The 16,843-nt window shown below is 40.5% G+C and overlaps 1 long non-coding RNA gene across 4 annotated transcripts in view; it reads left to right on the top strand.

The window, feature by feature from the left end:
• Positions 1–16,799, top strand: part of LOC120229866 — a 76,401-nt gene extending 59,602 nt beyond the window's left edge. For all 4 annotated transcript variants that reach the window (XR_005527864.1, XR_005527862.1, XR_005527863.1 and 1 more), the window contains 2 exons: positions 8,890–9,084; positions 16,766–16,799. This is a non-coding gene — a long non-coding RNA (uncharacterized LOC120229866). The remainder of the gene's footprint in view (positions 1–8,889; positions 9,085–16,765) is intronic.
• Positions 16,800–16,843: the final 44 nt, after the last annotated feature.

The following is a 16,843-nucleotide window of genomic DNA, read 5'->3' as shown; positions in this document are numbered from 1 at the left end:
GCGCCCACAGTTGCTCAGGCTGCTAGCGTGGCCACGTAACCAAACCCTCTCCCCATCTGGATCCTGCCCTGGCCTTTTTCCTCCTCCTTCCCAGGGAGTGAGGTCATGGAAGCTACAGCCTCGAGGAAAACATTGGGACTCAACCCCACGGAAAAGCCTGGAACTCATGAAAGAATATTGCCATGAACTCCTGGGATGTCGAAGAGCTTGAAGGAAGCCGGAGAAGGTTCCCCTAACTCAGCTTGCCTTCCAGCCCAGCCAGGCTCGCTGCCGAGACACGCGGCTGCTTGCTGGAGGTTTTAGAAGCCGCTTCCTAGCTTTACAACAGATACCTTTTCTTCCTTTGTATTAAGATGTTTTTGTGGCCATTCCTTCATCTCCTCTGCAGAATGTAAGCAAGTCAAGTATGACACTAACAGACATTCACTATTATTTTCTGTGACTAATACGTCAGTATTTACATTCCTACTTCCTGTCTTTCTCTTCTTTACTTTTTATTTCTGTGCTCACTTTTCAGAATTTTCCAAAGTGACTTTAGGAACTGAATGCAAACTTTATTTTTCTTTCTGTTTTTCTTGGCGATTCTGTTGTCTCTTGCGGTGGTCTGTTTTGTAACATCACTGACGCACCCACATCAGAAGGAGACACACTTATAAGTATGTATCGGATCATCTCAGAGCTGATGTTACCCTTGTTTTATATACAGTGTAGCAGGTTTAGAGTCTAATTGAGAAAAAAAAAAATCCTATTCCTAAAAAGAGCAGAACTGGAGGATTTTGTGATTAAAATGCAAAAAGAAATCTCAGCAAAAGAACTTTATGACCCTGGTAGTATAGAAGTTACATGGTAGAGAGACCAAAGGACACAACAAAATCTTCATCTCTAGAATAAAGCTGGCATAGGATTTCTACAAGAACTTATTCCTAAGTGAAATCGCATCCCTTTTTGCTTTAAAGTTACATAGTTTTGTAACACTATCACTAATTTCTGTATGCTGGAGGTAGTTGTCTGATGTTGTACCAAATATGACTTCCTTTAAATAATAGAAATTTTGTATTTTAGTGAAATCTAAAATGATCCATTGTCAAATTAAAGAAGGGAGGTGTCTCTACCAAAGATAAATGTAGCTGATTTTTCTGTTTTCCCTGAGGCAGTGTGGTTTTACAGAGACATATTGCCTTAGGGGAAAGTGTAACATTTTCCTCTATTTACAAATAGTAGAAACTTAACCAATTGCTTGTGAACCTTGCAAGTTTTGTCAAATGTATGTTTACTAAACAAATGAATTGTTCTTTTTGGACAAGTCCAGAGAGATTTTTAAGCGTCAGACTTGATAAATGGCAGAAGCCCACGTAACCGTAACCAGCTGAGGACCAGTCTGACAGGAATTGGCAATGATAACAAACTGAACAATGAAGGCCCATTATCTCGGAGTTCACAGAAGAATGGCTTGGCTGCTGGCCAGGTGTATAATCAGTCTATTTTAGTCTTTATCACACAAACCAATGGATTTTTTTTTCAAATAATAGTAAATTGGGTGTGGCTCTTTTCTTTCTTTTTTTTAAAAGAGGATTTCCTGACAGTCTGCCTAGAAGTTATGATACTATCTTTGTACATTTTCAGAAAACGGTACGTTATGCACCTATGATAAGAAACAATGGGTCTTTGGTTTCAGCTGTTTGATTCTGGGTGTTTGGGGAAATTTTATTTTCAATGGTTCTTGTCACTTCATTAGACTACCTCTAGACCAACTTTACCTTCGTCCACATCCCTTAAAATCGGTGCTTTGTGAGGCCCCATTACAATAAATAAAGAGAGCCACAGTGTCTATATGGCAGATTGGACTTCTTCAAAGAGGAGCACAGAACACACACAGCTTCGCTACCCGAACATCACCTTCAATATATAGCTTGAGGTGGCACGCATATGGCTTTGAAACCAAATATCTGTATTTATTAGCACATCGCAGTCATTGGTGGCTAATTAACTTTCCTCGTTGTCACAATACATCAAAACTAAAATTTTAATTATTTGTTATGAGGAGAAGATAGTCCTCAACCTCAAATCACTCAAGGTTCTATTTATTATTGAAGCTGCCATAAAGAAGCTGAGAATTTGTTTTTTAATATGAGTGAGAAAATTCTTCATATTTATTAGTTGGAGATACTTTAAATCCATAGAATGTTTTACCAAAAAATTAAAACAGAACTTACTCTTATATGTATTTGGTTTAAAATATAAGGTTAAGTTAAAGTAATTGCTCAAACCTTAAATAATGCTCAAAATATTTAAAAATCTAACATCCAGTACAAAACTCTCAGCAAAATACAAATAGAAAGGAACTCCCTCAATCTCATAAAGGACAACCAATAGCTAGTACCATACTTACTAGTGAAGACTGAATGCTTTTTCCCTAACATTGGGAATGAGGCAAGGATATCTGTTCTGACTACTATTTAAGATTGTCCTGGAGGGATGCCTGGGTGGCTCAGTAAGTTGAGCGTCTGACTCTTAACATTGGCTCAGGTCATGATCTCAGAGTCGTGAGATTGAGCCCCACATGGAGCCTTGCATTGGGCTCCACATGGGAATGGAGCCTGCTTGAGATTCTCTCTCTCTCTCTTTTTGCCTCTCCTCCACTTGCACACGCTCATAGGCTTGTTCGCTCGCTCTCAAAAATATAAATAGCTAAATAAAAAGAAAAAAGTAAAAAGATTGTACTGGAGACCTTAGGCTGTGGAATAAACAGGCAAAAGAAATTAAAGACACATATCAGAAAAGAAGGAATAGGGGCACCTGGGTGGCTCAGTCAGTTAAGCATCCGACTTCACCTTAGGTCATGACTTCACAGCTTGTGAGTTTGAGCCCCGCATCAGGCTCTGTTCCAACAGCTCAGAGCCTGGAGCTGCTTCAGGTTCTGTGTCTCCTAAGCTCTCTGCCCCTCCTCCGCTCACACTCTGTCTCTGTCTCAAAAACAAGTAAACATTAAAAAAAAAATTTTTTTTTTAAAGAAAGAAGGAATAAAGCTATTTCTATTTATAGGCAACATGATCACCTATAGAAAATCCTATGAAATTATAAAAAAGGTATTAAAATTAATAATTGAATGTAGCAGTATTACAGGATACAAGATTAATAAAAAGTCAAGTTTATTTCTTTTTTTTTAAATTTTTTTAATGTTTTATTTATTTCTAGGAGAGAGAGAGAGAGACACAGCGTGAGCAGGGGAGGGTCAGAGAGAGAGGGAGTCACAGACTCTGAAACAGGCTCCAGGTTCTGAGCTGGCAGTCAGCACAGAGCCTGATGCGGGGCTCGAACCCACGAACCGCGAGATCATGACCTAAGCGAAAGTCAGATGCTTAACCGACTAAGCCACCCAGGCGCCCCGAGTCAAGTATATTTCTATCTACTAGTGAAGAACAATCTCAACTTGAAATTTAAAAAAATAAATGCCGTTTATAATAGCATCAGAAATATTAAATATTTAAGGATAAAGCTGTCCAAACATGTTAAGACCTATACAACAAAAATTATAAAACATTGCTGAGAGAAATTAGAAAGACTTAAATTAACGGAGACATAAAGTATTTTCATAAATTAGAAGAATCAGTATTGTTAAAATATCAAGTCTTCCCAAATTAATCTTTAAATACAGTGAAATCCCAATCAAAATCAGTATTCTTTTCTCCTGTAGCTATTCATGAACTGATTCTAAAATTCATATGAAAGTGCAAAGTAGCTGGAATAGTCAAAACAAGGAATAAAGTTAGTAGATACATACGGTTTGATTTTGTAATTACTAGGGGCACCTGGGTGTCTCAGTCAGTTAGGCATCCGACTTTTGATTTTGACTCAGGTCATGATCTCACAGGTTGTGAGATCGAACCCCAAGTCAGTCTCTGTGCTGACAGTGCAGAGCCTGCTTGTGATTCTCTCTTTCCCCTTCTTTCTCTGCCTCTCCTCTATCCACACACTCTTTCTCAAAATATACACTAAAAATATATATATATACACACATACATACATATAAAAATATATATTATATATACATATAAATATATATTATATATACATATGAATATATATATTATATATACATATAAATATATATTATATATACATATAAATATATATTATATATACATATAAATATATATATTATATATACATATATATTATATATACATATAAATATATATAGTATATATACATATAAATATACATAGTATATACATATAAATATATATAGTATATACATATAAATATATATAGTATATATACATATAAATATATATTATATATATAAATATATATAGTATATATACATATAAATATATATTATATATACATATAAATATATATATACATATATATAAATCTGCAGTAATCAAAGTTGTGTGGAATTGGCATAAAATAGACATTTAGGAGAACAGTGTCTAGAAGTAGATTCAATTGGTTTTCTACTAAGGCACTAAGGCAATTCAATGAGGAAAGGGAAATCTTTTTAATAAATACTGCTAGAAAAAGTGGGTAACCATACTTCTCAAAAATGTACCTCAGAACCTACTTCACATCATATGCAAAAAGTAACTTGGTGTGTATTATAGTAGAGACCTAAATATAAAATTAAAACTAGAAGAAATCATAGGAGAAAACCTTAATGACATTTGGTTTGTTAAAATGTTCTTAAATATGACACAAAAAGCACTAAGTGAAAAAGCAAAAAAATTAGTAAATTGTATTTCATCGAGATAAAAAAACTTTTGTTCTTTAAAGGACAACCATGGGGGCACCTGGGTGTCTCAGTCAGTTAAGTGTCCGATTTCAGCTCAGGTCATGATCTTGCAGTTTTGGGTTCGAGCCCTGCATTGGGCTCTGTGCTGACAGCTCAGAGCCTGGGGCCTGCTTCGGATTCTATGTCTTCCTCTATCTGCCCCTCCTCTCTCTCCCTCTCTCCCCCTCTCCCTCTCTCCCCCTCTCTTCCCCTCTCTCCCCTTCTCTCCCCCTCTCTCCCCCTCTCTTCCCCTCTCTCCCCTTCTCTGCCCCTCTCTCCCCCTCTCTCTCCCTCTCTCTCCCTCTCTCTCCCTCTCTCTCTCTGTTAAAAATAAATAAACATTTAAAAAATGTTTTAAAGACTTCCATGACAATGAAAAAGCAAGCCACACACTTGGAGAAAAATCTTTGCAAAACTTTTTATCATACAAAGGACTTTATCTGGAATATAAAAATATCTCTTATAAACCAATCAGAAGGTAACCTTTATTTAAAATGGGCAAAATAATTGAACAGACACTTTAGCAAAGAGGATACATGGATGACAACACATGAAAAGGTCATCATGAGTCACTAAAGAAATACAAACTATAATCATAATGAAATATCACCACACAAGCAATAGAGTGGCAACAATTAAAAAGACTGACAATATCAAGTGTTGGTGAGAATAGGAAGCAACTGGAATTCTCATACGCTGCTGGTGGCAGTGTGAACAGGTGCAGTCACTGTGAAAACCTGTTTGGCAGTTTCTTCATAAGTTGTACACATACCTATAATTTGACCCAACCCTTCCACACCTGGGCATTTGCTCAGGGGAAACAGAAGTACATTCTACACAAAGACGTATACATAAATGCTCATGGCGGCTTTATCTGTCAGAGCCAAAAACTGGAAACAACTCAAATGTCTATCAGCGATTGAATGGATAAGCAAATTGTGATATGTTCATACAGAAAACATTATTCAACAGCGAAAGGGAAACTATTCATACATGTAACAGCATGAATGAATCTCAGGCTAATTATTCTATGGTAAAAAAAAAAAAAGCATGGCCAAAAATTCTGGGAAATGCAAACTAATCTATAGCAACAAAACTCTAGCTCAGTGGTTGCCTGAACCGTGGTTGGGGGAAGTGAAGAATAGATTAGGAAAAGGTACAAGGAAACATTTGGGGATGGTATTAACATTCATTATCCACATCATGGTGTTGGTTTCATGAGAGTATAAATGTGTCAAAACATTTCATACCTTAAATATATGCAATTTATTATACGGATATTATAGTTCAATAAAGTGGAAAATAATAATGGTTTGTTGAACACTGTTCCTTTAATTCTTCCCACTTTGTTCATGAGCTATGTAATGTTAGCAGTCCACATTTGCTTTTGCCTCACCCAGCCTTTCAAAGTTTTATGCTTACAGTATTTAAATGATGGTTATAGGGGCACCTGGGTAACTCAGTTGGTTAAGGGTCCGACATTTTTTTTTTTTTGAAAGAGACAGAGAGAACATGTGTGAGTGTGAGCGGGGCTAGCAGGAGGAGAAGGAGAGAGAGAATCCTAAGCAGGCTTCACGTCCAGTACAGAGCCTGATGTGGGGCTTGCTCCTATAACCCTGAGATCATGACCTGAGCTAAATCCGGTAAGCATCTGACTCTTGATCTCAGCTCAGGTCTTAATCTCAGGGTTGTGAGTTCAAATCCTGTGTTGGGCTCCATGCTGGGTGTGGAGTCTACTTTTAATATTAAGTGTATTTTTTGCCACTTAGGAATAACTACAGCTATTTTTGTTTTCATACTTTCTCATGCATATAGAAACATAATAAATTTTAATTGGGATTATATTGCATGTAATATTTTGTATCTTGATTTTAATATTACATTACAAGCATTTTTACATGTGATTATATTTTACATGTCATTTGTCAAAAGTGCAATTTTTCTATTATATACTAAACATTACATTGTAATGGATATGCCATAATTTAACTTCTCTTTTTTTTAAACCTTTTTTTTTTTTGAGACAGAGAGAGAACTAGAAGGGGAGGGGCAGAGAGAGAGAGAATGAGAGAATCTTAAGCAGGCTCAATCCTTAGACTCCATGCTTAGCTTGGAGCCTTATGCGGGTCTTGATCTCACAACCCTGAGATCATGACCTGAGCCAAAATCAAGAGTTAGACACTTAACTGACTGAGCCACGCAGGGGCCCCTAACTTTTCTTGTTTGGGGACATTTAGGTTGTCCTAAAGCTTGTACTAATATATATAATGCTGTGTTAAATGTCTGTGTATTTGTGTGTCTTAAACCATTTCCTTATTTTTCAGTATAAACTCTTATAAATAGATTAATGATAAAAGAATATGAATTCATTGAGGACTCCCGATATGGTGTCAAACTGTTTTTCAGCAATACTGAACCAACTTACATCTCATTGGAAATACATAAAAAAGTATATGGTTGCTAGCTTATCTTCTGTATTTTTCAAAGTATTGAAGCCCACAGAGCTTTTAAATTTTAACATCATTTTCCCCCCTCACTGTTTAAGGAAGCAAGGAAATTCCTTGAAGGAAATCATCATTTTGATATGACATCCTACTTAAAAGGTATGAGTCAGCTTTACAAAAAAAAAAAAAAAAAAAAAACAACGCATCCTTTTTGTGAGAGTAGTATCGTTAACATTCATTAACACCACATTACAATTCTTTGTCAATCTCACAATTTTTCTGTTGCTAATATATAAATTACCTGCTATAAATAGTCTCTGATTCTGATACACGAACATGTAAAAATTTGGTAAGATGTTTAAGGCACAGCTTGTGAAGTGATAAATTCTTCTTTTTCACGTAATGTGTTTGGCTTATTTCTTTTTCACTTAATTATAGGTTTCCAGTAGAAATTATCACCTGGTAAGAAGTGACAATTACTTAGCTACAAATACCAAGTATAATTTTATCGACTGTAATTGTTAAAACTGTGAAGAGTCATTCTAGGATCTGCAGCCTGTTTAGATCCATGTTTTAAATAGATTTTTAGATGAATCTATTTTTAGATAAGTCTAAAAAACAGATTCCCTGTTGTTTTTTTACTTAAAATTTTTTTTAACATTTTTTGAGAGACAGAGAGAGACAAAGCCCGAGAGGGTAGAAGGCAGAGAGAGAAGGAGACGTAGAACCCAAATCAGGCTCCATGCTCTGAGCTGGCAGCACAGAACTGGATTCAGGGCTCAAACTCACAGACTGTGAGATCATGACCTGAGCCAAAGTCGGACGCTCAATTGACTGAGCCACCCAGGTGCCCCTAGATTCCCTGTTTTTTAATTGTGTTATATCAGGGACAAAACTCAGACACAGATCGAGTGCTGGGGCCTTTTCATTTTTGTGCATTCTCCAGAATGCTGAGTCTTCTGGCTCTTTATCTGATGATTCTGACCTTTACTCACATGACTGACGTGTCCCTGATGGTCCAGCACTAATGTATGGTCTAGCTCCTGACAGTCTGTGATGCGTTAGGGCCCTTGGCCCTCAAGATAATTCAGGCAAGAGCCAACGTCCATAGGATAATGTTAGGCCAGCTTTCAGTGGGGTATTCAGAAAGAAACATGGTTAAAAAGCAGACAAAAAGTTGCTAGTTGCTAGTTGAGGCTAATGAGTGAATAAATACGCCATAAATACGAATAAATAAGGTCTATAGGAATCTACTCAGAGAAATTCTCCAAGCTGTGATTTGAAAGCAAATACCATGCATATCCCTAGATAAAGCAGTATGTTATAAAGGCGTGTTGGGGAGATGAGGCGTGGCCGTGAGAGGGCAGACATGAGTATGTGACGCCCGGTGCCCTCCACAGTGCCTGGCTCTTGGCACATGCTTAACCGAAGTTTGCTGAATGAAGAGGTGCTGGTACCCTGGAGTCCAGAAAAGAGACTGGAGAACAAAGCAACAGCCAAGACACCTTGGTTTGCATGTTCCTATCACAATAGCCGAGATAACTTTCCGTGGGAAGAATGACTTGATGGATATAAAGATCGGCAGTCTGAGTTTCCTTTGACATTTAAATACATCATACTTGAGCCTTTGACAACCTGCTTTGTAAGTATCTGTATTTTTTCTCCGTACAGACTTCCAGAGGGCGGAGAAGGACAATGCCTTCCTCGTCAATGGAAGCCGATCCCAGAGGCTCCAGCCCTGGGAGTAAATGAGAGATGGAGGAACTGGATTGTCTGGATCCAGTTTTTACCAAAATGATGGGCCAGAGAAAAGAAGGAACCTTACGGAGTATGACCTAGTTACATTTCCATCCCAAGGAAAAATGAGTAAGTGGTATAACCCTCAAGCTTTTAAGACTGCTTCTGAGTTTGAAATTCCTCATGAAGTTATTTCAACCCCTGATATGCTTTTCTTCTTTTGAAGACTGTAAAATTCCACAGAAACACTCAGATTCATTTTCCGGCATAGAGAGGAGGAAGGGAGGGAGGCACAATGACACTCTTTTCAGCGTCAAAGAGAGAAGAAAACTCAGCTGGAGGGTGTGGGGCGAGGTTAGAAGAAAGCGAAGGTCACACTTGGACCCTCTGGGGGAAAAGGCGGAATGAAGGGGCCAGCCTGCCAGGAGGCACGTCCCCAGGCCTCCGCGCTAGCCGGGGAGCTGGCCACTCAAGGCACCGCTAGTTTCCGGGCAGGAATGATGGGTGTCCTCTGCAGTGGAGAAGAAAAAAATCATTAGGTTTTTCCATCAGACACTGACCTATTCTTTAAGATCATGAAGTTTCCTTTCCCGGAAAATACCTTCTTATAACCCCACACTGATTTTACAAGTCTCTCATGATTCAGCATGGAACCCCGGGTGGTTTCCCGAGTGTGGGTCCCCGAGTGTGCGTCCTGACCTCCATGATTACCAGGTGTGTCAACATGTCCACTTGTTTCCTCACGCGTAAAATTAAATACAAAAAACAGAGAGAAAGAAAGAAAACGAAAGGAAGGAAAGAAAGAAAAAAAATAGAGAAAGGAAGGAAGGAAAAAAGGGAGAAAGAAAGAACCCTCCAGCCACGTTTGCTGTGAGGACTCAGTGAAACAGTACCTATAAGTCAGCTCTTAGCAGACGAGCCGGCCTAGAGCAGCTGGTTGCTAACTGCCCTTGTTGCTACCAGCTGGGGTTTGGGCATCGGGTACCCAGGGGCACCCTGGCTCTGTGGGTGAGAGGTTAATGCAAACTTAGTGTGGTGTGGCAGAGACTGCTCGATTGTGCCAGACATCCGCGAGGTGACACTTGGGATCTCTCGGCCTCGTCCGTCTCAGACTTTGGCCTCTTGTCTGGGCCCAGCCTCTGCTGGGTACTAACTCTGCGTGAACTCTGACTTCCCGCACGTGCCAGATGATTGATGGTGACGCCCCTCATGCCGCGCCCCTGCCTACTGTCTCCTTTGCTGAGGCTTCCCTGTTGTGGGAAGGGTCCTTAAAACAATGGAGATGCCCTCCCCTTTTCCTTTACCCCCTCTTTCCTGGCTTTAATACGAACACAATGGCCGGAGCTGGGGCAGCCGTTTTGGCCATGAGGTAGAAGCCATATGTGGAAGGCGGCAGAGCGCGGAGACAACGGGAGAGGGGGTCCTTGGTGAGTGGCCAGGACACCACACCAGCTCCAGACTGCCTCTCTGGTTATCATTTTGAGAGAGAAACACATTTCTATCTTTCTCAACGATTGCTATTTGGGGTTTTCTGTCACTGTCTGCTGAACTTAATCCTAACCATTGGAGTAGAAAATTGGCATGCTGTATGAATGAAATGAAGGGAAAGGAAGAAACACAATAGCATCAAATGTCATATTAGATGCATTACATGTGGCAGCACAGGATCCAGATGTCAATGTTTTCACCAGTACATTGTATCATCTCTTACAAATTTAGATTATGGGAGCCAGGTGCCCAGTGACCCGGTCACCTTGCAGATAACAGAAGACTGACCTTCCAGACTAGCATAGCACAAACAAAACACTTTCCATTCAGAAAGCTGGCCCATCCGTGCTTCTCATCTCCGTTAATACATGGGGTTAATTACAGTAGTGTTTACTGTGGGTCAGCCTCTGTGCTAAGCCCTCCAGCTAGAAAAGCCAGGAAATCTCGCTCTGTGAAGGATATGTTAGAGAGGGTCCGAACGCTGGCCTGGGACTCCCGCCGGGAAGTTTACCCGCATCCCAGGTGAAGACAGTAGCCGAGTTAGGGAGGAGGAGGTGGGCCACAGGCCTCTTTAAGAGATAATATTAGCAGGACTTGGTGACCGATGGAAAGTGGGGGCTGAATGGGTTCAGAATTATTCTCCGGTTTCTAGGACAGAGGACTGGCTGGGAGGGGGTTTTACAAATTGGGATGGAACACATACAAAGGAAGAGAAGGAGAAAGAATGGGGGGGGTTAGTAGAGAAGGTAGAGAAGATATGGGTTGAGTCCTGGGCATGTGAAGTCTGAGGTGTCCTCGGGCACCACGTGGAGATGCTACACTGGAAATGAATGGCTGAGCCTCCCTCAAGAGAGAGGGCTTAGTTAGAGCACTTTTCAAATGATTCTGTAACTTGATGTTTGTGACGTTGCACTTCCCAGTAGACTGAGTTTCTTGCTAATCTTGCATTCTCAGCACTTAGAACGAAACCTGCAACGTAATCAATGCTCGATAAAAATTGGTTCAGTGACTGGCAGATTAATGAATGAATGAATTTCAATTAGTCAAAAAAGATACACGTTTTTGCCTCTCAAGGTGAAACCCCTGTATGTATTCCAGGGGAAACATGATTGATTACGAACCTCAGTCAGTTGCAGAGTCCCACTATGTAGTATGTTAAGTCTGAAGAAACTTCTGCAGGCTAGCTTCCGAGCTGAACCACCTTTCAAAGTCATTTCCACAGGAAAAAGAGAAAAAACACCTTTAAAATTCCAAAGTAATTTACACCATACTTTTGAACGCAGAGGCCCCTCATTAGTTGGGAGGGTCATTCTTTTCTTTTTTTTCCCCCTGAAGAACATGTCATAACATCCTGCACACGTGTCCTGGAAGCCACCATGTCTAACATAAAGCTGAGAGTAGGTCAGAGCACTGGGTGGTCGCCACCTCCATGCTTCAGGCCACCCTCATTACCCTCTTTCCGAATCAGGTTGCAATGCTCAAAGAAGTTCTGAGGAAGGGAATAGAGGAATAGCCCAGTGACTTGAAAAGTGTTCCCAAGGGGCTCCTGGGTCGCTCAGCCAGTTAAGCATCTGACTTGGGCTCCGGTCATGATCTCACGGTTTGTGAATTCGAACCCCGCCTTGGGCTCTGTGCTGACAGCTCAGAGCCTGGAGCTGCTTCAGATTCTGTCTCCCTCTCTGCCCCTCCCCCACTCACAGTCTGTTTCTGTCTCTCTCAAAAATACATATTAAAAAAAAAAGTGTTCCTGAGATTAATAATTGGACTAGATCAGGGACCCAAGTGGATTTGCAAAGGGCCTACAGCTTGCCCCTTTCTTCACACATAATTAACAGTAACGCTAGATACTTTTCTGTAGCAGCCGGCTCTGATTCCAAAAGTCTCTCCAACTTTCTGTAAGCATTACATTTATATATTAACTTCCTCAGTAAAAAGGCATTCATACATTCAATTGCTAACTTATTTTTATTACTCCTTTTTCTTTTCTTTTCCTGGAGCATCTGGCAGCAGCCTGCACAAAGCCACTGAAGCCTGCTCAGCCCTTTGGGTAAGGCTTCTAGAGAACTCTGGTCCACACACGAAACTTGGCACACCACAGGCTGGGGTTAGGATGGGCCGTAACTAACTTATTACAGCTCAGAGTGAGTAAAAGCAATTGATAGTGAAAGTTGCTTTTGAATTGTTTCAAGTAATGACTATTGTACCAGCAGGGTTCTCCAGAGAAAACAGAACCAATAGATACAGATGTAAGAGAAGATTTATCGTAGGAATTGGCTCACGTGGTTATGGGGGCCAGGAAGTCCCATGACCTGCTGTCCACCAGCTGGACAACCAGGAAAGCCAATGGCATAATTTAGTCCAAGTCTGAAGGGTCCAGTGATGCAACTCTCAGTCTAAGGTCAAAGGCCCAAGAACAAAGGGGCCGCTGGTGTGAGTCCTGGAATTGAAGGCCTGGGAACTGGGAGCTCTCAGGTACACGAATGGGAGAAGATGGAGGTCCCTGATCCCATGGAGAGAATTAGCCCTTCCTTCACCTTTTTGTTCCATTTGGACCCCCAACAGATTGTTTGATGCCCACCCACATTGGTGAAGGCAGATCTCATCACTCAGTCTATTCAGTCAATGTTAACGTGTTCCAGAAACACCTTCACAGACATACCCCCCAAAATATTTCGTAACCCGTTGTCTGGATATCCCTTAAACCAGTCAAGCTGACACATAAAATTAAGCCTCACAGATGTATTTCAGGAAATAAGTGGCAAATCCCAAAGTAAACAAGCCTGCACAAGAACCTTGTCATTTTAATACAGTTACCCATGCCTGGACACCATATACCACTTGTGTTGCCAAAAAAAATATTTGTGAAATATCAATGATTTTCTTTGCACTTAATAAATGCATTGTGTTGATATTCAGAGTTGAGTCCACCAAACTGAGAGCAGCAGGTAGGTTGTAGTTAACAGCAAATTTGGGAGTCAGGAGATCTAGATGTTAGTCTTACACTAACTTTCTGAGTCGTTTCATTCATTCGACAACTATTTCTTAAACAGCATATAATGGTCTGGGCACTGTGGTAAGTGTTAGGGCACAAGACTGAAAGAAATTGATGTTGTGTCTACATTTATAGACTTACAGGCCAAGAGAGAGGACAGATATCAATTTAAAAAAATCTGTGACTTAATAATACAACTGCTGTGAACCAGTACAAAGACAAGTCACAGGGAGATTGTGCCGAGTGGCAGGAGGTCAGTACAGGCTTGATTATGATCGAGATCTGAAGGGCGCTTACGTGTCTGCTAGACATGTGGGCAGACGCAACTTCTATGCAAAGTCTTAGTGGCCTGGAGGGGCAGCAGGCAGACTCTGGGGGTGACCGTATGGCTTGAGCCTGAGAACAGTGCAGACCGACTGCCAGCACACAGCAGGAGGTCATCCAGTGGGTCTGCGGGGGGAGGTAGAACGGAGATGTGAGATAATCATAATTACATGTCAAAAAATTAAATCTGGATTCAGTACTGAGAACTAATTGTAGGGGGCACAAGCTGGCATGAGAAGGCTAGATCGGAGGCTCCTGCTGGTCCAGACGAGAGAACTGTTGTGCGACCTGGGCGCAGGTGGTACCGAGATGAACAGTTAGACTGAGGCAAGAGGAATCAGAAGCCCTAGGATTGCGTAATAGTCTGGTTATGAAGGAGGTGAATGAGAGGCGCGTGGTAAACATGGCGCCTGCGTTCCTAGTTGAGATGGGGGTAATGGAGGCATACCAGATTTGAGCAAGACCGACCGCAGATCTTAATTTCCATTTCCACAAAATAAGAGGCAGACTTTTCTTGAAAAAAAAAATAATGTTTCTTTTTGAGAGAGAGAGACTGTGTGTGTGAAGGGGGGAGGGACAGAGGCAGAGAAAAGGAGACAGAGGTTCCCAAGCAGGCTCCACACAGTCAGTGCAGAGCCCGATGTGGGGCTTGAACTCACAAACCTGTGAGATCATGATCTGAGCCAAAATCAAGAGCTGGCCACTTAACCAACTGAGGCACTCAGGTGCCCCAAGGCAGACTTTTCTTTAAAGCACTGTCCAGATTTAAAATTGTGTGAATTGAATTATGGAATTCAATCATTTTTTTCAAAATAAAGAGTGAACAAACTAGAGTGGAAATTCCTTATAGGTAAGTACATTAGATACCTATTGTTACATTTTTTTTTTTAAATCACCCAAACCTCGGTGACCTAAAACATTTCTTATCTCACAACTTCTGTGGGTCAAGGAGCCAGGAACAGCTGAGCCGGGTGGTCTTGGCATAGAGTTTCTCAGGTGGTGGCTTTCAGGTTCTTGCCAGGGGCCGCAGTCATCTGACGGCTTGACCGGGGCTGGAGGGCTAATCCGCTTCTGCTGCGGCTCACTCACATGGCTGTGAGAAAAAGGCCTCAAGTCCTCACTGGCTCTTGGCAGGAGGCCTCCATTTCTTACCACACGGGGATTTCCATAGTCTGCCTGCATGTGCTGGTGACATGGCATCTGGCTTGCCCCAAAGAAAGCCAATGAAGAGGAAGCAGTAGTATCTTTTATGATCTCATCTCAAAAGTCTCATACCATCAATTTCACTTTTCTATTTATTAGAAGCAAGTCGATAAATCCAACCCACACTCATGGAGAAGGGGAGTTAGGCCACACCTCTTAAGGGAGGACTATCAGAAAACAGGCAGACATATTTTTTTAAGTTTATTTCTTTATTTTGAGAGAGCGAGAACATGAGTGGGGAGGGAGCAGAAAGAGAGGGAGAGAGAATCCCAAGCAGGCTCCACACTGTCAGCACAGAGTCCGACACAGGACCTGAACTCATAAACCATGAGAGCATGACCTAAGTGGAAATCAGGAGCTGGATGCTTAACCAACTGAGTCACTCAGGCACCCCAGTATGTGAATGTATTTTAAAGCCACCCCAGTAAAGTGGTGCCTCTGTCTAATAGCTCATATCTAATCTTCTGCACTTGCCACTTCACAAAGTACTGGGCACTTTTCCTGTATAGTAAATAACAACTATTGTATATATTTAACTAAACTAAAACTAAAGTGTTACAAACTAGAAAAGAGCTGTCTAGAATACTCAGTGCTAAAGTTCAGGTGAATATATATTCATTCATTTACTTACATCTCTAATGAGACAGGGACAGTCTAGCAAAGTATAAAGCTTACTGAGTCATAAACTGATGGATATTTGGGTCAGAAATTATGAAACACTAGGAAGTGATTCTCTGTACATAAATACTTTCTGCATAGGTCATAAGATACATAAGGAGTTCTAGAAATTACAAGTTATGTACAAGAGTCAAATATTTTCTATCTGAGTTAGAGTTGAAGAATTAGAGAGCCTGAAGAAAGCTTACAGATGGTCAGTCTAATCCAGCTCCCTATCTAATAGATGAGAAAAATGGAGTCAATACAAATTTTTTTTTAAAAAGATGTTTTGTTTCGTTTTTTCCTGGAGCTCTCACACAGCAGGAGGAAGCCACTTTTGATGGACCTGCTTCACAATAATCCTGGAGAGGGGAGTCAGTGCTCTTTGAGGTTCTCTTCTAGTCCTGAAATTCCCTGACATCTTAAACTCTTGGAAAAGCACAGTAGGTGTCACATTCCCCTCACTTTAACCCTCTTTGCAAGCAAGTTACAGAATAGTCGATCAGATCTTCCAAGGTCACTTAGCAACTTGTTTGTAGGAATTGGGAATAAATCCAAGGTTATGGATTCCCTCATGTAGACTCTTTGCACTCTGTTTGTTCCTTACTTCTGAAACTTTATCGCTGTTTATTACAAACTAAACTGGCTTTTTTATTATATAAGCAGAGAGGATTAAGTAATAACTTTTACCTTGTCTTTGTTGAAGATTAATATGCTCATATCTGTGAACACATTACGAATTATGTACTTATGTAATTTGAGCTTAGATAGGGAGAGAATAAAGGCAGGGACAGGTTGTGGTTTCTTGAATCTTCCGTTAGGTACTTTAGCCATCAAACCTCTGTTGACTGTACTGGAATTTTATAGCTTATATCAGCAATTAAATTTGTATGGCTTACTAGGCATACAAAACAGGTGATAAGATAGTTGTATTTACTTTGTTTTTACTGAGGGCTATCATATTGCCGAACACATTGTTAATATGTACTTAAATATGCAAGATAGTGGGAATAGTATGAAATATCACAGTTTATAATAGAAAATTCTCTTTTTATCTCTACGTATAGGTATTTAAAGTAGCTGTGATTTTACATCTGTATAGCTTTTTTTAATTAAAAGAATTTTAATGTTCGTTTATTTTTCAAGGGAGAGAGAGAGCGAGCATGAGCAGCAGAAGGACAGCGAAAGAGGGAGACACAGAATCCAAAGCAGGCTCCACGTTCT

The sequence above is a fragment of the Hyaena hyaena genome, unplaced genomic scaffold, assembly GCF_003009895.1.
Source record: "Hyaena hyaena isolate Hyena2069 unplaced genomic scaffold, ASM300989v1 scaffold_36, whole genome shotgun sequence".
NCBI lineage: Eukaryota > Metazoa > Chordata > Mammalia > Carnivora > Hyaenidae > Hyaena > Hyaena hyaena.
Note: the sequence above shows the minus strand (reverse complement) of the source record. Positions and strands in the feature narration are given on the sequence as shown.